The sequence below is a fragment of the Hippocampus zosterae genome, chromosome 8 (assembly GCF_025434085.1).
Source record: "Hippocampus zosterae strain Florida chromosome 8, ASM2543408v3, whole genome shotgun sequence".
Taxonomy (NCBI): Eukaryota; Metazoa; Chordata; class Actinopteri; order Syngnathiformes; family Syngnathidae; genus Hippocampus; species Hippocampus zosterae.
The window spans coordinates 1,528,625-1,549,381 of record NC_067458.1 but is presented as its reverse complement, the minus strand read 5'-3'; the positions used below and the strand labels follow the sequence as shown (position 1 = coordinate 1,549,381).

The 20,757-nt window shown below is 58.9% G+C and overlaps 6 non-coding genes and 1 pseudogene across 6 annotated transcripts; all 7 read right to left on the bottom strand.

The window, feature by feature from the left end:
- Window positions 1-235: 235 nt before the first annotated feature.
- Window positions 236-354, bottom strand: LOC127606519 (5S ribosomal RNA). The gene has a single exon (XR_007963822.1). It is a non-coding gene; the product is annotated as a 5S ribosomal RNA (ribosomal RNA).
- Window positions 355-833: 479 nt separating this feature from the next.
- On the bottom strand, window positions 834-952 carry LOC127606596 (5S ribosomal RNA). Its single transcript, XR_007963896.1, has one exon. It is a non-coding gene; the product is annotated as a 5S ribosomal RNA (ribosomal RNA).
- A 479-nt stretch (window positions 953-1,431) lies between these two features.
- Window positions 1,432-1,550, bottom strand: LOC127606557 (5S ribosomal RNA). The gene has a single exon (XR_007963859.1). It is a non-coding gene; the product is annotated as a 5S ribosomal RNA (ribosomal RNA).
- A 480-nt stretch (window positions 1,551-2,030) lies between these two features.
- Window positions 2,031-2,149, bottom strand: LOC127606670 (5S ribosomal RNA). The gene has a single exon (XR_007963963.1). It is a non-coding gene; the product is annotated as a 5S ribosomal RNA (ribosomal RNA).
- A 479-nt stretch (window positions 2,150-2,628) lies between these two features.
- On the bottom strand, window positions 2,629-2,747 carry LOC127606590 (5S ribosomal RNA). The gene has a single exon (XR_007963890.1). It is a non-coding gene; the product is annotated as a 5S ribosomal RNA (ribosomal RNA).
- Window positions 2,748-3,226: 479 nt separating this feature from the next.
- Window positions 3,227-3,345, bottom strand: LOC127606514 (5S ribosomal RNA). The gene has a single exon (XR_007963817.1). It is a non-coding gene; the product is annotated as a 5S ribosomal RNA (ribosomal RNA).
- A 480-nt stretch (window positions 3,346-3,825) lies between these two features.
- Window positions 3,826-3,934, bottom strand: LOC127606600 (uncharacterized; annotated as a pseudogene).
- Between the last annotated feature and the right edge of the window lie 16,823 nt (window positions 3,935-20,757).

Genomic DNA, 20,757 nt, shown 5'->3' with positions numbered 1-20,757 from the left:
TCCAGCAGGCGGAAATCCCAAGCTGCTTCATGTCCAAGTGCTATCATGACCGATCCCCGTGCAGACGGCTCCCTCTGTTGGACATTAATTTTATTCCAAAGAGACGTTGATCTGTCAAATCAACGTGAAGGAAACGATTTCAAACCACAGGATAAGTGAAAGTTGAATGACGAATGAATGCCAAAATTTTTGGAAAGAGCAGTGAATCGTGTTGAGAATTGGAGGTGGGTGCAAAAGCTTACAGCACCTGGTATTCCCAGGCGGTCTCCCATCCAAGTACTAACAAGGCCCGACCCTGCTTAGCTTCCGAGATCGGACGAGATCGGGCGTTCTCAGGGTAGTATGGCCGTAAGCGAGGGAAAACGTGAAAATTGTCCCCTTTATAGCAGACAGGGCACTTGCGGGTCGGGGGTGGAGTAGTGGGGAGATTTTTTTTTCATTTAATGACCTCCTCCCGAGAGCACGAAGGAGGGGCCCGCTCCCGTGGTGGTTGGAGCGCGCAGCCTGTCAGGCTCGCATACGGTCCTCTGCGAGCACGCAGATGCGGTATTTGATGTTTGTTGCAAAAGTGGGCACTTCCAGTGGAGGTGCAAAGGCATCCAGCAGGCGGAAATCCCAAGCTGCTTCATGTCCAAGTGCTATCATGACCGATCCCCGTGCAGACGGCTCCCTCTGTTGGACATTAATTTTATTCCAAAGAGACGTTGATCTGTCAAATCAACGTGAAGGAAACGATTTCAAACCACAGGATAAGTGAAAGTTGAATGACGAATGAATGCCAAAATTTTTGGAAAGAGCAGTGAATCGTGTTGAGAATTGGAGGTGGGTGCAAAAGCTTACAGCACCTGGTATTCCCAGGCGGTCTCCCATCCAAGTACTAACCAGGCCCGACCCTGCTTAGCTTCCTAGATGGGACGAGATCGGGCGTTCTCAGGGTAGTATGGCCGTAAGCGAGGGAAAGCGTGAAAATTGTCCCCTTTATAGCAGACAGGGCACTTGCGGGTCGGGGATGGAGTAGTGGGGTGATTTTTTTTTCATTTAATGACCTCCTCCCGAGAGCACGAAGGAGGGGCCCGCTCCCGTGGTGGTTTGAGCGCGCAGCCTGTCAGGCTCGCATACGGTCCTCTGCGAGCGCGCAGATGCGGTATTTGATGTTTGTTGCAAAAGTGGGCTTTTCCAGTGGAGGTGCAAAGGCATCCAGCAGGCGGAAATCCCAAGCTGTTTCATGTCCAAGTGCTATCATGACCGATCCCCGTGCAGAAGGCTCCCTCTGTTGGACATTAATTTTATTCCAAAGAGACGTTGATCTGTCAAATCAACGTGAAGGAAACGATTTCAAACCACAGGATAAGTGAAAGTTGAATGACTAATGAAAGCCAAAATTTTTGGAAAGAGCAGTGAATCGTGTTGAGAATTGGAGGTGGGTGCAAAAGCTTACAGCACCTGGTATTGCCAGGGGGTCTCCCATCCAAGTACTAACCAGGCCCGACCCTGCTTAGCTTCCGAGATCGGACGAGATCGGGCGTTCTCAGAGTAGTATGGCCATAAGCGAGGGAAAACGCGAAAATTGTCCTCTTTATAGCAGACAGGGCACTTGCGGGTCGGGGGTGGAGTAGTGGGGTGATTTTTTTTTCATTTAATAAACCTCCTCCGGAGTGCACAAAGGAGGGACCCGCTCCCGTGGTGGTTTGAGCGCGCAGCCTGTTAGGCTCGCATACGGTCCTCTGCGAGCACGCAGATACGGTACTTGATGTCTGTTGCAAAAGTAGGCTTTTCCAGTGGAGGTGCAAAAGCATCCAGCAGGCGGAAATCCCAAGCTGCTTCATGTCCAAGTGCTATCATTATCGATCCACGTGCAGACGGCTCCCTCTGTTGGACATTAATTTTATTCCAAAGAGACGTTGATCTGTCAAATCAACGTGAAGGAAACGATTTCAAACCACAGGATAAGTGAAAGTTGAATGACGAATGAATGCCAAAATTTTTGGAAAGAGCAGTGAATCGTGTTGTGAATTAGAGGTGGGTGCAAAAGCTTACAGCACCTGGTATTCCCAGGCGGTCTCCCATCCAAGTACTAACCAGGCCCGACCCTGCTTAGCTTCCGAGATCGGACGAGATCGGGCGTTCTCAGGGTAGTATGGCCGTAAGCGAGGGAAAACGTGAAAATTGTCCCCTTTATAGCAGACAAGGCACTTGCGGGTCGGGGATGGAGTAGTGGGGTGATTTTTTTTCATTTAATAAACCTCCTCCGGAGTGCACAAAGGAGGGGCCCGCTCCCGCGGTGGTTTGAGCGCGCAGCCTGTCAGGCTCGCATACGGTCCTCTGCGAACACGCAGAGGCTGTACTTGATGTCTGTTGCAAAAGTTGGCTTTTCCAGTGGAGGTGCAAAGGCATCTAGCAGGCGGAAATCCCAAGCTGCTTCATGTCCAAGTGCTATCATGACCGATCCCCGTGCAGACGGCTCCCTCTGTTGGACATTAATTTTATTCCAAAGAGACGTTGATCTGTCAAATCAACGTGAAGGAAACGATTTCAAACCACAGGGTAAGTGAAAGTTGAATGACTAATGAAAGCGAAAATTTTTGGAAAGAGCAGTGAATCGTGTTGAGAATTGGAGGTGGGTGCAAGATCTTACAGCACCTGGTATTGCCAGGGGGTCTCCCATCCAAGTACTAACCAGGTCCGACCCTGCTTAGCTTCCGAGATCGGACGAGATCGGGCGTTCTCAGGGTAGTATGGCCGTAAGCGAGGGAAAACGTGAAAATTGTCCCCTTTATAGCAGACAAGGCACTTGCGGGTCGGGGATGGAGTAGTGGGGTGATTTTTTTTTTCATTTAATGACCTCCTCCCGAGAGCACGAAGGAGGGGCCCGCTCCCGTGGTGGTTTGAGCGCGCAGCCTGTCAGGCTCGCATACGGTCCTCTGCGAGCACGCAGATGCGGTATTTGATGTTTGTTGCAAACGTGGGCTTTTCCAGTGGAGGTGCAAAGGCATCCAGCAGGCGGAAATCCCAAGCTGTTTCATGTCCAAGTGCTATCATGACCGACCCCGTGCAGACGGCTCCCTCTGTTGGACATTAATTTTATTCCAAAGAGACGTTGATCTGTCAAATCAACGTGAAGGAAACGATTTCAAACCACAGGATAAGTGAAAGTTGAATGACTAATGAAAGCCAAAATTTTTGGAAAGAGCAGTGAATCGTGTTGATAATTGGAGGTGGGTGCAAAAGCTTACAGCACCTGGTATTCCCAGGCGGTCTCCCATCCAAGTACTAACCAGGCCCGACGCTGCTTAGCTTCCGAGATCGGACGAGATCGGGCGTTCTCAGGGTAGTATGGCCGTAAGCGAGGGAAAACGCGAAAATTGTCCTCTTTATAGCAGACAGGGCACTTGTGGGTCGGGGGTGGAGTAGTGGGGTGATTTTTTTTTCATTTAATAAACCTCCTCTGGAGTGCACAAAGGAGGGACCCGCTCCCGTGGTGGTTTGAGTGCGCAGCCTGTCAGGCTCGCATACGGTCCTCTGCGAGCACGCAGATGCGGTATTTGATGTTTGTTGCAAAAGTGGGCTTTTCCAGTGGAGGTGCAAAGGCATCCAGCAGGCGGAAATCCCAAGCTGTTTCATGTCCAAGTGCTATCATGACCGATCCCCGTGCAGACGGCTCCCTCTGTTGGACATTAATTTTATTCCAAAGAGACGTTGATCTGTCAAATCAACGTGAAGGAAACGATTTCAAACCACAGGATAAGTGAAAGTTGAATGACGAATGAATGCCAAAATTTTTGGAAAGAGCAGTGAATCGTGTTGAGAATTGGAGGTGGGTGCAAAAGCTTACAGCACCTGGTATTCCCAGGCGGTCTCCCATCCAAGTACTAACCAGGCCCGACCCTGCTTAGCTTCCGAGATCGGGCGTTCTCAGGGTAGTATGGCCGTAAGCGAGGGAAAACGTGAAAATTGTTCCCTTTATAGCAGACAAGGCACTTGCGGGTCGGGGATGGAGTAGTGGGGTGATTTTTTTTTCATTTAATGACCTCCTCCCGAGAGCACGAAGGAGGGGCCCGCTCCCGTGGTGGTTGGAGCGCGCAGCCTGTCAGGCTCGCATACAGTCCTCTGCGAGCACGCAGATGCGGTATTTGATGTTGCAAAAGTGGGCTTTTCCAGTGGAGGTGCAAAGGCATCCAGCAGGCGGAAATCCCAAGCTGCTTCATGTCCAAGTGCTATCATGACCGATCCCCGTGCAGACGGCTCCCTCTGTTGGACATTAATTTTATTCCAAAGAGACGTTGATCTGTCAAATCAACGTGACCTGCTGCCCGCCGCAATCGCCGCAGGGCCGGCCCGCACCCCGCCATTGAGACTGAACGGGGATTATTATTTTTTTAACTCGGCCGCCGGGCGGGGGCGGGCATCGCCCCCGGTACCTCCAGCCGCTACTATTTCCGCGGGACGCGTTCCAACACTATTAACCCCGGCCAAGAGGCCTCTTCCCCAGCCACACTCGGCCACCGGGCCGGCCCGCACCCTGCATTTGAGACTGAACGGGGATTATTTATTTTTTTAACTTGGCCGCCGGGCCGGGGCGGGCATCGCCCCCGGTACCTCCAGCCGCTACTATTTCCGCGGGCCGCGTTCCAACACTATTCACCCCGGCCAAGAGGCCTCTTCCCCGGCCACACTCGTCCGCCGGGCCGGCCCGCACCCCGCCATTGAGACTGCACGGGAATTATTATTTTTTTTATCTCTCAAACTGTCCAAGAGGCCTGCTGCCCGCCGCACTCGCCGCCGGGCCGGCCCGCACCCCGCCATTGACTCTGCATGGGAATTATTATTTTTTTATCTCTCAACCTGTCCAAGAGGCCTGCTGCCCGCCGCAATCGCTGCCGGGCCGGCCCGCACCCTGCCATTGAGACTGAACGGGGATTATTTATTTTTTTAACTTGGCCGCCGGGCCGGGGCGGGCATCGCCCCCGGTACCTCCAGCCGCTACTATTTCCGCGGGCCGCGTTCCAACACTATTCACCCCGGCCAAGAGGCCTATTCCCCGGCCCGCACCCCGCCATTGAGACTGCACGGGAATTATTATTTTTTTATCTCTCAACCTGTCCAAGAGGCCGGCTGCCCGCCGCACTCGCCGCCGGGCAGGCCCGCACCCCTCCATTGAGACTGCACGGGAATTATTATTTTTTTATCTCTCAACCTGTCCAAGAGGCCTGCTGCCCGCCGCACTCGCCGCGGGCCGGCCCGCACCCCGCCATTGAGACTGCATGGGAATTATTATTTTTTTATCTCTCAACCTGTCCAAGAGGCCTGCTGCCCGCCGCAATCGCCGCCGGGCCGGCCCGCACCCTGCCATTGAGACTGAACGGGGATTATTTATTTTTTTAACTTGGCCGCCGGGCCGGGGCGGGCATCGCCCCCGGTACCTCCAGCCGCTACTATTTCCGCGGGCCGTGTTCCAACACTATTCACCCCGGCCAAGAGGCCTATTCCCCGGCCCGCACCCCGCCATTGAGACTGCACGGGAATTATTATTTTTTTATCTCTCAACCTGTCCAAGAGGCCTGCTGCCCGCCGCACTCGCCGCCGGGCCGGCCCGCACCCCGCCATTGAGACTGAACGGGGATTATTATTTTTTTTAACTCGGCCTCCGGGCCGGGGCGGGCTTCGCCCCCGGTACCTCCAGCCGCTTCTATTTACGCGCGCCGCGTTCCAACATATTCACCCCGGCCAAGAGGCCTCTTCCCCGGCCACACTCGTCCGCCGGGCCGGCCCGCACCCCGCCATTGAGACTGCACGGGAATTATTATTTTTTTATCTCTCAACCTGTCCAAGAGGCCTGCTGTCCGCCGCACTCGCCGCCGGGCCGGCCCGCACCCCGCCATTGAGACTGAACGGGGATTATTATTTTTTTTAACTCGGCCTCCGGGCCGGGGCGGGCTTCGCCCCCGGTACCTCCAGCCGCTTCTATTTACGCGCGCCGCGTTCCAACATATTCATCCCGGCCAAGAGGCCTCTTCCCCGGCCCGCACCCCGCCATTGAGACTGCATGGGAATTATTATTTTTTTATCTCTCAACCTGTCCAAGAGGCCTGCTGCCCGCCGCAATCGCCGCCGGGCCGGCCCGCACCCTGCCATTGAGACTGAACGGGAATTATTATTTTTTTATCTCTCAACCTGTCCAAGAGGCCTGCTGCCCGCCGCACTCGCCGCCGGGCCGGCCCGCACCCTGCCATTGAGACTGAACGGGGATTATTTATTTTTTTAACTTGGCCGCCGGGCCGGGGCGGGCATCGCCCCCGGTACCTCCAGCCGCTACTATTTCCGCGGGCCGTGTTCCAACACTATTCACCCCGGCCAAGAGGCCTATTCCCCGACCCGCACCCCGCCATTGAGACTGCATGGGAATTATTATTTTTTTATCTCTCAACCTGTCCAAGAGGCCTGCTGCCCGCCGCAATCGCCGCCGGGCCAGCCCGCACCCTGCCATTGAGACTGAACGGGGATTATTTATTTTTTTAACTTGGCCGCCGGGCCGGGGCGGGCATCGCCCCCGGTACCTCCAGCCGCTACTATTTCCGCGGGCCGTGTTCCAACACTATTCACCCCGGCCAAGAGGCCTATTCCCCGGCCCGCACCCCGCCATTGAGACTACACGGGAATTATTATTTTTTTATCTCTCAACCTGTCCAAGAGGCCTGCTGCCCGCCGCACTCGCCGCCGGGCCGGCCCGCACCCCGCCATTGAGACTGAACGGGGATTATTATTTTTTTTAACTCGGCCTCCGGGCCGGGGCGGGCTTCGCCCCCGGTACCTCCAGCCGCTTCTATTTACGCGCGCCGCGTTCCAACATATTCACCCCGGCCAAGAGGCCTATTCCCCGGCCCGCACCCCGCCATTGAGACTGCATGGGAATTATTATTTTTTTATCTCTCAACCTGTCCAAGAGGCCTGCTGCCCGCCGCAATCGCCGCCGGGCCGGCCCGCACCCTGCCATTGAGACTGAACGGGAATTATTATTTTTTTATCTCTCAACCTGTCCAAGAGGCCTGCTGCCCGCCGCACTCGCCGCCGGGCCGGCCCGCACCCTGCCATTGAGACTGAACGGGGATTATTTATTTTTTTAACTTGGCCGCCGGCCCGGGGCGGGCATCGCCCCCGGTACCTCCAGCCGCTACTATTTCCGCGGGCCGTGTTCCAACACTATTCACCCCGGCCAAGAGGCCTATTCCCCGGCCTGCACCCCGCCATTGAGACTGCACGGGAATTATTATTTTTTTATCTCTCAACCTGTCCAAGAGGCCTGCTGCCCGCCGCAATCGCCGCCGGGCAGGCCCGCACCCTGCCATTGAGACTGAACGGGGATTATTTATTTTTTTAACTTGGCCGCCGGCCCGGGGCGGGCATCGCCCCCGGTACCTCCAGCCGCTACTATTTCCGCGGGCCGTGTTCCAACACTATTCACCCCGGCCAAGAGGCCTATTCCCCGGCCCGCACCCCGCCATTGAGACTGCACGGGAATTATTATTTTTTTATCTCTCAACCTGTCCAAGAGGCCTGCTGCCCGCCGCACTCGCCGCCGGGCCGGCCCGCACCCCGCCATTAAGACTGAACGGGGATTATTATTTTTTTAACTCGGCCTCCGGGCCGGGGCGGGCTTCGCCCCCGGTACCTCCAGCCGCTTCTATTTACGCGCGCCGCGTTCCAACATATTCACCCCGGCCAAGAGGCCTATTCCCCGGCCCGCACCCCGCCATTGAGACTGCATGGGAATTATTATTTTTTTATCTCTCAACCTGTCCAAGAGGCCTGCTGCCCGCCGCAATCGCCGCCGGGCCGGCCCGCACCCTGCCATTGAGACTGAACGGGAATTATTATTTTTTTATCTCTCAACCTGTCCAAGAGGCCTGCTGCCCGCCGCAATCGCCGCCGGGCCGGCCCGCACCCTGCCATTGAGACTGAACGGGATTATTTATTTTTTTAACTTGGCCGCCGGGCCGGGGCGGGCATCGCCCCCGGTACCTCCAGCCGCTACTATTTCCGCGGGCCGTGTTCCAACACTATTCACCCCGGCCAAGAGGCCTATTCCCCGGCCCGCACCCCGCCATTGAGACTGCATGGGAATTATTATTTTTTTATCTCTCAACCTGTCCAAGAGGCCTGCTGCCCGCCGCAATCGCCGCCGGGCCGGCCCGCACCCTGCCATTGATACTGAACGGGAATTATTATTTTTTTATCTCTCAACCTGTCCAAGAGGCCTGCTGCCCGCCGCACTCGCCGCCGGGCCGGCCCGCACCCTGCCATTGAGACTGAACGGGGATTATTTATTTTTTTAACTTGGCCGCCGGCCCGGGGCGGGCATCGCCCCCGGTACCTCCAGCCGCTACTATTTCCGCGGGCCGTGTTCCAACACTATTCACCCCGGCCAAGAGGCCTATTCCCCGGCCCGCACCCCGCCATTGAGACTGCACGGGAATTATTATTTTTTTTATCTCTCAACCTGTCCAAGAGGCCTGCTGCCCGCCGCAATCGCCGCCGGGCCGGCCCGCACCCTGCCATTGAGACTGAACGGGGATTATTTATTTTTTTAACTTGGCCGCCGGGCCGGGGCGGGCATCGCCCCCGGTACCTCCAGCCGCTACTATTTCCGCGGGCCGTGTTCCAACACTATTCACCCCGGCCAAGAGGCCTATTCCCCGGCCCGCACCCCGCCATTGAGACTGCACGGGAATTATTATTTTTTTATCTCTCAACCTGTCCAAGAGGCCTGCTGCCCGCCGCACTCGCCGCCGGGCCGGCCCGCACCCCGCCATTGAGACTGAGCGGGGATTATTATTTTTTTTAACTCGGCCTCCGGGCCGGGGCGGGCTTCGCCCCCGGTACCTCCAGCCGCTTCTATTTACGCGCGCCGCGTTCCAACATATTCACCCCGGCCAAGAGGCCTATTCCCCGGCCCGCACCCCGCCATTGAGACTGCATGGGAATTATTATTTTTTTATCTCTCAACCTGTCCATGAGGCCTGCTGCCCGCCGCAATCGCCGCCGGGCCGGCCCGCACCCTGCCATTGAGACTGAACGGGAATTATTATTTTTTTATCTCTCAACCTGTCCAAGAGGCCTGCTGCCCGCCGCACTCGCCGCCGGGCCGGCCCGCACCCTGCCATTGAGACTGAACGGGGATTATTTATTTTTTTAACTTGGCCGCCGGGCCGGGGCGGGCATCGCCCCCGGTACCTCCAGCCGCTACTATTTCCGCGGGCCGTGTTCCAACACTATTCACCCCGGCCAAGAGGCCTATTCCCCGGCCCGCACCCCGCCATTGAGACTGCATGGGAATTATTATTTTTTTATCTCTCAACCTGTCCAAGAGGCCTGCTGCCCGCCGCAATCGCCGCCGGGCCGGCCCGCACCCTGCCATTGAGACTGAACGGGGATTATTTATTTTTTTAACTTGGCCGCCGGGCCGGGGCGGGCATCGCCCCCGGTACCTCCAGCCGCTACTATTTCCGCGGGCCGTGTTCCAACACTATTCACCCCGGCCAAGAGGCCTATTCCCCGGCCCGCACCCCGCCATTGAGATTACACGGGAATTATTATTTTTTAATCTCTCAACCTGTCCAAGAGGCCTGCTGCCCGCCGCACTCGCCGCCGGGCCGGCCCGCACCCCGCCATTGAGACTGAACGGAGATTATTTTTTTTTTTAACTCGGCCTCCGGGCCGGGGCGGGCTTCGCCCCCGGTACCTCCAGCCGCTTCTATTTACGCGCGCCGCGTTCCAACATATTCACCCCGGCCAAGAGGCCTATTCCCCGGCCCGCACCCCGCCATTGAGACTGCATGGGAATTATTATTTTTTTATCTCTCAACCTGTCCAAGAGGCCTGCTGCCCGCCGCAATCGCCGCCGGGCCGGCCCGCACCCTGCCATCGAGACTGAACGGGATTATTTATTTTTTTAACTTGGCCGCCGGGCCGGGGCGGGCATCGCCCCCGGTACCTCCAGCCGCTACTATTTCCGCGGGCCGTGTTCCAACACTATTCACCCCGGCCAAGAGGCCTATTCCCCGGCCCGCACCCCGCCATTGAGACTGCACGGGAATTATTTTTTTTTTTATCTCTCAACCTGTCCAAGAGGCCTGCTGCCCGCCGCACTCGCCGCCGGGCCGGCCCGCACCCCGCCATTGAGACTGAACGGGGATTATTATTTTTTTTAACTCGGCCTCCGGGCCGGGGCGGGCATCGCCCCCGGTACCTCCAGCCGCTACTATTTCCGCGGGCCGTGTTCCAACACTATTCACCCCGGCCAAGAGGCCTTTTCCCCGGCCACACTCGTCCGCCGGGCCGGCCCGCACCCCGCCATTGAGACTGCACGGGAATTATTATTTTTTTATTTCTCAACCTGTCCAAGAGGCCTGCTGCCCGCCGCACTCGCCGCCGGGCCGGCCCGCACCCCGCCATTGAGACTGAACGGGGATTATTATTTTTTTTAACTCGGCCTCCGGGCCGGGGCGGGCTTCGCCCCCGGTACCTCCAGCCGCTTCTATTTACGCGCGCCGCGTTCCAACATATTCACCCCGGCCAAGAGGCCTATTCCCCGGCCCGCACCCCGCCATTGAGACTGCACGGGAATTATTATTTTTTTATCTCTCAACCTGTCCAAGAGGCCTGCTGCCCGCCGCACTCGCCGCCGGGCCGGCCCGCACCCCGCCATTGAGACTGAACGGGGATTATTATTTTTTTTAACTCGGCCTCCGGGCCGGGGCGGGCTTCGCCCCCGGTACCTCCAGCCGCTTCTATTTACGCGCGGCGCGCTCCAACATATTCACCCCGGCCAAGAGGCCTATTCCCCGGCCCGCACCCCGCCATTGAGACTGCATGGGAATTATTATTTTTTTATCTCTCAACCTGTCCAAGAGGCCTGCTGCCCGCCGCAATCGCCGCCGGGCCGGCCCGCACCCTGCCATTGATACTGAACGGGAATTATTATTTTTTTATCTCTCAACCTGTCCAAGAGGCCTGCTGCCCGCCGCACTCGCCGCCGGGCCGGCCCGCACCCTGCCATTGAGACTGAACGGGGATTATTTATTTTTTTAACTTGGCCGCCGGCCCGGGGCGGGCATCGCCCCCGGTACCTCCAGCCGCTACTATTTCCGCGGGCCGTGTTCCAACACTATTCACCCCGGCCAAGAGGCCTATTCCCCGGCCCGCACCCCGCCATTGAGACTGCACGGGAATTATTATTTTTTTTATCTCTCAACCTGTCCAAGAGGCCTGCTGCCCGCCGCAATCGCCGCCGGGCCGGCCCGCACCCTGCCATTGAGACTGAACGGGGATTATTTATTTTTTTAACTTGGCCGCCGGGCCGGGGCGGGCATCGCCCCCGGTACCTCCAGCCGCTACTATTTCCGCGGGCCGTGTTCCAACACTATTCACCCCGGCCAAGAGGCCTATTCCCCGGCCCGCACCCCGCCATTGAGACTGCACGGGAATTATTATTTTTTTATCTCTCAACCTGTCCAAGAGGCCTGCTGCCCGCCGCACTCGCCGCCGGGCCGGCCCGCACCCCGCCATTGAGACTGAGCGGGGATTATTATTTTTTTTAACTCGGCCTCCGGGCCGGGGCGGGCTTCGCCCCCGGTACCTCCAGCCGCTTCTATTTACGCGCGCCGCGTTCCAACATATTCACCCCGGCCAAGAGGCCTATTCCCCGGCCCGCACCCCGCCATTGAGACTGCATGGGAATTATTATTTTTTTATCTCTCAACCTGTCCATGAGGCCTGCTGCCCGCCGCAATCGCCGCCGGGCCGGCCCGCACCCTGCCATTGAGACTGAACGGGAATTATTATTTTTTTATCTCTCAACCTGTCCAAGAGGCCTGCTGCCCGCCGCACTCGCCGCCGGGCCGGCCCGCACCCTGCCATTGAGACTGAACGGGGATTATTTATTTTTTTAACTTGGCCGCCGGGCCGGGGCGGGCATCGCCCCCGGTACCTCCAGCCGCTACTATTTCCGCGGGCCGTGTTCCAACACTATTCACCCCGGCCAAGAGGCCTATTCCCCGGCCCGCACCCCGCCATTGAGACTGCATGGGAATTATTATTTTTTTATCTCTCAACCTGTCCAAGAGGCCTGCTGCCCGCCGCAATCGCCGCCGGGCCGGCCCGCACCCTGCCATTGAGACTGAACGGGGATTATTTATTTTTTTAACTTGGCCGCCGGGCCGGGGCGGGCATCGCCCCCGGTACCTCCAGCCGCTACTATTTCCGCGGGCCGTGTTCCAACACTATTCACCCCGGCCAAGAGGCCTATTCCCCGGCCCGCACCCCGCCATTGAGATTACACGGGAATTATTATTTTTTAATCTCTCAACCTGTCCAAGAGGCCTGCTGCCCGCCGCACTCGCCGCCGGGCCGGCCCGCACCCCGCCATTGAGACTGAACGGAGATTATTTTTTTTTTTAACTCGGCCTCCGGGCCGGGGCGGGCTTCGCCCCCGGTACCTCCAGCCGCTTCTATTTACGCGCGCCGCGTTCCAACATATTCACCCCGGCCAAGAGGCCTATTCCCCGGCCCGCACCCCGCCATTGAGACTGCATGGGAATTATTATTTTTTTATCTCTCAACCTGTCCAAGAGGCCTGCTGCCCGCCGCAATCGCCGCCGGGCCGGCCCGCACCCTGCCATCGAGACTGAACGGGATTATTTATTTTTTTAACTTGGCCGCCGGGCCGGGGCGGGCATCGCCCCCGGTACCTCCAGCCGCTACTATTTCCGCGGGCCGTGTTCCAACACTATTCACCCCGGCCAAGAGGCCTATTCCCCGGCCCGCACCCCGCCATTGAGACTGCACGGGAATTATTTTTTTTTTTATCTCTCAACCTGTCCAAGAGGCCTGCTGCCCGCCGCACTCGCCGCCGGGCCGGCCCGCACCCCGCCATTGAGACTGAACGGGGATTATTATTTTTTTTAACTCGGCCTCCGGGCCGGGGCGGGCATCGCCCCCGGTACCTCCAGCCGCTACTATTTCCGCGGGCCGTGTTCCAACACTATTCACCCCGGCCAAGAGGCCTTTTCCCCGGCCACACTCGTCCGCCGGGCCGGCCCGCACCCCGCCATTGAGACTGCACGGGAATTATTATTTTTTTATCTCTCAACCTGTCCAAGAGGCCTGCTGCCCGCCGCACTCGCCGCCGGGCCGGCCCGCACCCCGCCATTGAGACTGAACGGGGATTATTATTTTTTTTAACTCGGCCTCCGGGCCGGGGCGGGCTTCGCCCCCGGTACCTCCAGCCGCTTCTATTTACGCGCGGCGCGCTCCAACATATTCACCCCGGCCAAGAGGCCTATTCCCCGGCCCGCACCCCGCCATTGAGACTGCATGGGAATTATTATTTTTTTATCTCTCAACCTGTCCAAGAGGCCTGCTGCCCGCCGCAATCGCCGCCGGGCCGGCCCGCACCCTGCCATTGATACTGAACGGGAATTATTATTTTTTTATCTCTCAACCTGTCCAAGAGGCCTGCTGCCCGCCGCACTCGCCGCCGGGCCGGCCCGCACCCTGCCATTGAGACTGAACGGGGATTATTTATTTTTTTAACTTGGCCGCCGGCCCGGGGCGGGCATCGCCCCCGGTACCTCCAGCCGCTACTATTTCCGCGGGCCGTGTTCCAACACTATTCACCCCGGCCAAGAGGCCTATTCCCCGGCCCGCACCCCGCCATTGAGACTGCACGGGAATTATTATTTTTTTATCTCTCAACCTGTCCAAGAGGCCTGCTGCCCGCCGCAATCGCCGCCGGGCCGGCCCGCACCCTGCCATTGAGACTGAACGGGGATTATTTATTTTTTTAACTTGGCCGCCGGGCCGGGGCGGGCATCGCCCCCGGTACCTCCAGCCGCTACTATTTCCGCGGGCCGTGTTCCAACACTATTCACCCCGGCCAAGAGGCCTATTCCCCGGCCCGCACCCCGCCATTGAGACTGCACGGGAATTATTATTTTTTTATCTCTCAACCTGTCCAAGAGGCCTGCTGCCCGCCGCACTCGCCGCCGGGCCGGCCCGCACCCCGCCATTGAGACTGAGCGGGGATTATTATTTTTTTTAACTCGGCCTCCGGGCCGGGGCGGGCTTCGCCCCCGGTACCTCCAGCCGCTTCTATTTACGCGCGCCGCGTTCCAACATATTCACCCCGGCCAAGAGGCCTATTCCCCGGCCCGCACCCCGCCATTGAGACTGCATGGGAATTATTATTTTTTTATCTCTCAACCTGTCCATGAGGCCTGCTGCCCGCCGCAATCGCCGCCGGGCCGGCCCGCACCCTGCCATTGAGACTGAACGGGAATTATTATTTTTTTATCTCTCAACCTGTCCAAGAGGCCTGCTGCCCGCCGCACTCGCCGCCGGGCCGGCCCGCACCCTGCCATTGAGACTGAACGGGGATTATTTATTTTTTTAACTTGGCCGCCGGGCCGGGGCGGGCATCGCCCCCGGTACCTCCAGCCGCTACTATTTCCGCGGGCCGTGTTCCAACACTATTCACCCCGGCCAAGAGGCCTATTCCCCGGCCCGCACCCCGCCATTGAGACTGCATGGGAATTATTATTTTTTTATCTCTCAACCTGTCCAAGAGGCCTGCTGCCCGCCGCAATCGCCGCCGGGCCGGCCCGCACCCTGCCATTGAGACTGAACGGGGATTATTTATTTTTTTAACTTGGCCGCCGGGCCGGGGCGGGCATCGCCCCCGGTACCTCCAGCCGCTACTATTTCCGCGGGCCGTGTTCCAACACTATTCACCCCGGCCAAGAGGCCTATTCCCCGGCCCGCACCCCGCCATTGAGATTACACGGGAATTATTATTTTTTAATCTCTCAACCTGTCCAAGAGGCCTGCTGCCCGCCGCACTCGCCGCCGGGCCGGCCCGCACCCCGCCATTGAGACTGAACGGAGATTATTTTTTTTTTTAACTCGGCCTCCGGGCCGGGGCGGGCTTCGCCCCCGGTACCTCCAGCCGCTTCTATTTACGCGCGCCGCGTTCCAACATATTCACCCCGGCCAAGAGGCCTATTCCCCGGCCCGCACCCCGCCATTGAGACTGCATGGGAATTATTATTTTTTTATCTCTCAACCTGTCCAAGAGGCCTGCTGCCCGCCGCAATCGCCGCCGGGCCGGCCCGCACCCTGCCATCGAGACTGAACGGGATTATTTATTTTTTTAACTTGGCCGCCGGGCCGGGGCGGGCATCGCCCCCGGTACCTCCAGCCGCTACTATTTCCGCGGGCCGTGTTCCAACACTATTCACCCCGGCCAAGAGGCCTATTCCCCGGCCCGCACCCCGCCATTGAGACTGCACGGGAATTATTTTTTTTTTTATCTCTCAACCTGTCCAAGAGGCCTGCTGCCCGCCGCACTCGCCGCCGGGCCGGCCCGCACCCCGCCATTGAGACTGAACGGGGATTATTATTTTTTTTAACTCGGCCTCCGGGCCGGGGCGGGCATCGCCCCCGGTACCTCCAGCCGCTACTATTTCCGCGGGCCGTGTTCCAACACTATTCACCCCGGCCAAGAGGCCTTTTCCCCGGCCACACTCGTCCGCCGGGCCGGCCCGCACCCCGCCATTGAGACTGCACGGGAATTATTATTTTTTTATTTCTCAACCTGTCCAAGAGGCCTGCTGCCCGCCGCACTCGCCGCCGGGCCGGCCCGCACCCCGCCATTGAGACTGAACGGGGATTATTATTTTTTTTAACTCGGCCTCCGGGCCGGGGCGGGCTTCGCCCCCGGTACCTCCAGCCGCTTCTATTTACGCGCGCCGCGTTCCAACATATTCACCCCGGCCAAGAGGCCTATTCCCCGGCCCGCACCCCGCCATTGAGACTGCACGGGAATTATTATTTTTTTATCTCTCAACCTGTCCAAGAGGCCTGCTGCCCGCCGCACTCGCCGCCGGGCCGGCCCGCACCCCGCCATTGAGACTGAACGGGGATTATTATTTTTTTTAACTCGGCCTCCGGGCCGGGGCGGGCTTCGCCCCCGGTACCTCCAGCCGCTTCTATTTACGCGCGGCGCGCTCCAACATATTCACCCCGGCCAAGAGGCCTATTCCCCGGCCCGCACCCCGCCATTGAGACTGCATGGGAATTATTATTTTTTTATCTCTCAACCTGTCCAAGAGGCCTGCTGCCCGCCGCAATCGCCGCCGGGCCGGCCCGCACCCTGCCATTGATACTGAACGGGAATTATTATTTTTTTATCTCTCAACCTGTCCAAGAGGCCTGCTGCCCGCCGCACTCGCCGCCGGGCCGGCCCGCACCCTGCCATTGAGACTGAACGGGGATTATTTATTTTTTTAACTTGGCCGCCGGCCCGGGGCGGGCATCGCCCCCGGTACCTCCAGCCGCTACTATTTCCGCGGGCCGTGTTCCAACACTATTCACCCCGGCCAAGAGGCCTATTCCCCGGCCCGCACCCCGCCATTGAGACTGCACGGGAATTATTATTTTTTTATCTCTCAACCTGTCCAAGAGGCCTGCTGCCCGCCGCAATCGCCGCCGGGCCGGCCCGCACCCTGCCATTGAGACTGAACGGGGATTATTTATTTTTTTAACTTGGCCGCCGGGCCGGGGCGGGCATCGCCCCCGGTACCTCCAGCCGCTACTATTTCCGCGGGCCGTGTTCCAACACTATTCACCCCGGCCAAGAGGCCTATTCCCCGGCCCGCACCCCGCCATTGAGACTGCACGGGAATTATTATTTTTTTATCTCTCAACCTGTCCAAGAGGCCTGCTGCCCGCCGCACTCGCCGCCGGGCCGGCCCGCACCCCGCCATTGAGACTGAGCGGGGATTATTATTTTTTTTAACTCGGCCTCCGGGCCGGGGCGGGCTTCGCCCCCGGTACCTCCAGCCGCTTCTATTTACGCGCGCCGCGTTCCAACATATTCACCCCGGCCAAGAGGCCTATTCCCCGGCCCGCACCCCGCCATTGAGACTGCATGGGAATTATTATTTTTTTATCTCTCAACCTGTCCATGAGGCCTGCTGCCCGCCGCAATCGCCGCCGGGCCGGCCCGCACCCTGCCATTGAGACTGAACGGGAATTATTATTTTTTTATCTCTCAACCTGTCCAAGAGGCCTGCTGCCCGCCGCACTCGCCGCCGGGCCGGCCCGCACCCTGCCATTGAGACTGAACGGGGATTATTTATTTTTTTAACTTGGCCGCCGGGCCGGGGCGGGCATCGCCCCCGGTACCTCCAGCCGCTACTATTTCCGCGGGCCGTGTTCCAACACTATTCACCCCGGCCAAGAGGCCTATTCCCCGGCCCGCACCCCGCCATTGAGACTGCATGGGAATTATTATTTTTTTATCTCTCAACCTGTCCAAGAGGCCTGCTGCCCGCCGCAATCGCCGCCGGGCCGGCCCGCACCCTGCCATTGAGACTGAACGGGGATTATTTATTTTTTTAACTTGGCCGCCGGGCCGGGGCGGGCATCGCCCCCGGTACCTCCAGCCGCTACTATTTCCGCGGGCCGTGTTCCAACACTATTCACCCCGGCCAAGAGGCCTATTCCCCGGCCCGCACCCCGCCATTGAGACTACACGGGAATTATTATTTTTTAATCTCTCAACCTGTCCAAGAGGCCTGCTGCCCGCCGCACTCGCCGCCGGGCCGGCCCGCACCCCGCCATTGAGACTGAACGGAGATTATTTTTTTTTTTAACTCGGCCTCCGGGCCGGGGCGGGCTTCGCCCCCGGTACCTCCAGCCGCTTCTATTTACGCGCGCCGCGTTCCAACATATTCACCCCGGCCAAGAGGCCTATTCCCCGGCCCGCACCCCGCCATTGAGACTGCATGGGAATTATTATTTTTTTATCTCTCAACCTGTCCAAGAGGCCTGCTGCCCGCCGCAATCGCCGCCGGGCCGGCCCGCACCCTGCCATCGAGACTGAACGGGATTATTTATTTTTTTAACTTGGCCGCCGGGCCGGGGCGGGCATCGCCCCCGGTACCTCCAGCCGCTACTATTTCCGCGGGCCGTGTTCCAACACTATTCACCCCGGCCAAGAGGCCTATTCCCCGGCCCGCACCCCGCCATTGAGACTGCACGGGAATTATTATTTTTTTTATCTCTCAACCTGTCCAAGAGGCCTGCTGCCCGCCGCACTCGCCGCCGGGCCGGCCCGCACCCCGCCATTGAGACTGAACGGGGATTATTATTTTTTTTAACTCGGCCTCCGGGCCGGGGCGGGCTTCGCCCCCGGTACCTCCAGCCGCTTCTATTTACGCGCGCCGCGTTCCAACATATTCACCCCGGCCAAGAGGCCTTTTCCCCGGCCACACTCGTCCGCCGGGCCGGCCCGCACCCCGCCATTGAGACTGAACGGGAATTATTATTTTTTTATTTCTCAACCTGTCCAAGAGGCCTGCTGCCCGCCGCACTCGCCGCCGGGCCGGCCCGCACCCCGCCATTGAGACTGAACGGGGATTATTATTTTTTTTAACTCGGCCTCCGGGCCGGGGCGGGCTTCGCCCCCGGTACCTCCAGCCGCTTCTATTTACGCGCGCCGCGTTCCAACATATTCACCCCGGCCAAGAGGCCTTTTCCCCGGCCACACTCGTCCGCCGGGCCGGCCCGCACCCCGCCATTGAGACTGCACGGGAATTATTATTTTTTTATCTCTCAACCTGTCCAAGAGGCCTGCTGCCCGCCGCACTCGCCGCCGGGCCGGCCCGCACCCCGCCATTGAGACTGAACGGGGATTATTATTTTTTTTAACTCGGCCTCCGGGCCGGGGCGGGCTTCGCCCCCGGTACCTCCAGCCGCTTCTATTTACGCGCGCCGCGTTCCAACATATTCATCCCGGCCAAGAGGCCTCTTCCCCGGCCACACTCGTCCGCCGGGCCGGCCCGCACCCCGCCATTGAGACTGCACGGGAATTATTATTTTTTTATCTCTCAACCTGTCCAAGAGGCCTGCTGCCCGCCGCACTCGCCGCCGGGCCGGCCCGCACCCCACCATTGAGACTGAACGGGGATTATTATTTTTTTTTAACTCGGCCTCCGGGCCGGGGCGGGCTTCGCCCCCGGTACCTCCAGCCGCTTCTATTTACGCGCGCCGCGTTCCAACATATTCACCCCGGCCAAGAGGCCTCTTCCCCGGCCACACTCGTCCGCCGGGCCGGCCCGCACCCCGCCATTGAGACTGCACGGGAATTATTATTTTTATATCTCTCAACCTGTCCAAGAGGCCTGCTGCCCGCCGCAATCGCCGCAGGGCCGGCCCGCACCCTGCCATTGAGACTGAACGGGATTATTTATTTTTTTAACTTGGCCGCCGGCCCGGGGCGGGCATCGCCCCCGGTACCTCCAGCCGCTACTATTTCCGCGGGCCGTGTTCCAACACTATTCACCCCGGCCAAGAGGCCTATTCCCCGGCCCGCACCCCGCCATTGAGACTGCATGGGAATTATTATTTTTTTATCTCTCAACCTGTCCAAGAGGCCTGCCGCAATCGCCGCCGGGCCGGCCCGCACCCTGCCATTGAGACTGAACGGGGATTATTTATTTTTTTAACTTGGCCGCCGGGCCGGGGCGGGCATCGCCCCCGGTACCTCCAGCCGCTACTATTTCCGCGGGCCGTGTTCCAACACTATTCACCCCGGCCAAGAGGCCTATTCCCCGGCCCGCACCCCGCCATTGAGACTGCATGGGAATTATTATTTTTTTATCTCTCAACCTGTCCAAGAGGCCTGCTGCCCGCCGCAATCGCCGCCGGGCCGGCCCGCACCCTGCCATTGAGACTGAACGGGATTATTTATTTTTTTAACTTGGCCGCCGGCCCGGGGCGGGCATCGCCCCCGGTACCTCCAGCCGCTACTATTTCCGCGGGCCGTGTTCCAACACTATTCACCCCGGCCAAGAGGCCTATTCCCCGGCCCGCACCCCGCCATTGAGACTGCATGGGAATTATTATTTTTTTATCTCTCAACCTGTCCAAGAGGCCTGCCGCAATCGCCGCCGGGCCGGCCCGCACCCTGCCATTGAGACTGAACGGGGATTATTTATTTTTTTAACTTGGCCGCCGGGCCGGGGCGGGCATCGCCCCCGGTACCTCCAGCCGCTACTATTTCCGCGGGCCGTGTTCCAACACTATTCACCCCGGCCAAGAGGCCTATTCCCCGGCCCGCACCCCGCCATTGAGACTGCATGGGAATTATTATTTTTTTATCTCTCAACCTGTCCAAGAGGCCTGCTGCCCGCCGCAATCGCCGCCGGGCCGGCCCGCACCCTGCCATTGAGACTGAACGGGATTATTTATTTTTTTAACTTGGCCGCCGGGCCGGGGCGGGCATCGCCCCCGGTACCTCCAGCCGCTACTATTTCCGCGGGCCGTGTTCCAACACTATTCACCCCGGCCAAGAGGCCTATTCCCCGGCCCGCACCCTGCCATTGAGACTGAACGGGAATTATTATTTTTTTATTTCTCAACCTGTCCAAGAGGCCTGCTGCCCGCCGCACTCGCCGCCGGGCCGGCCCGCACCCCGCCATTGAGACTGAACGGGGATTATTATTTTTTTAACTCGGCCTCCGGGCCGGGGCGGGCTTCGCCCCCGGTACCTCCAGCCGCTTCTATTTACGCGCGCCGCGTTCCAACATATTCACCCCGGCCAAGAGGCCTCTTCCCCGGCCACACTCGTCCGCCGGGCCGGCCCGCACCCCGCCATTGAGACTGCACGGGAATTATTATTTTTTTATCTCTCAACCTGTC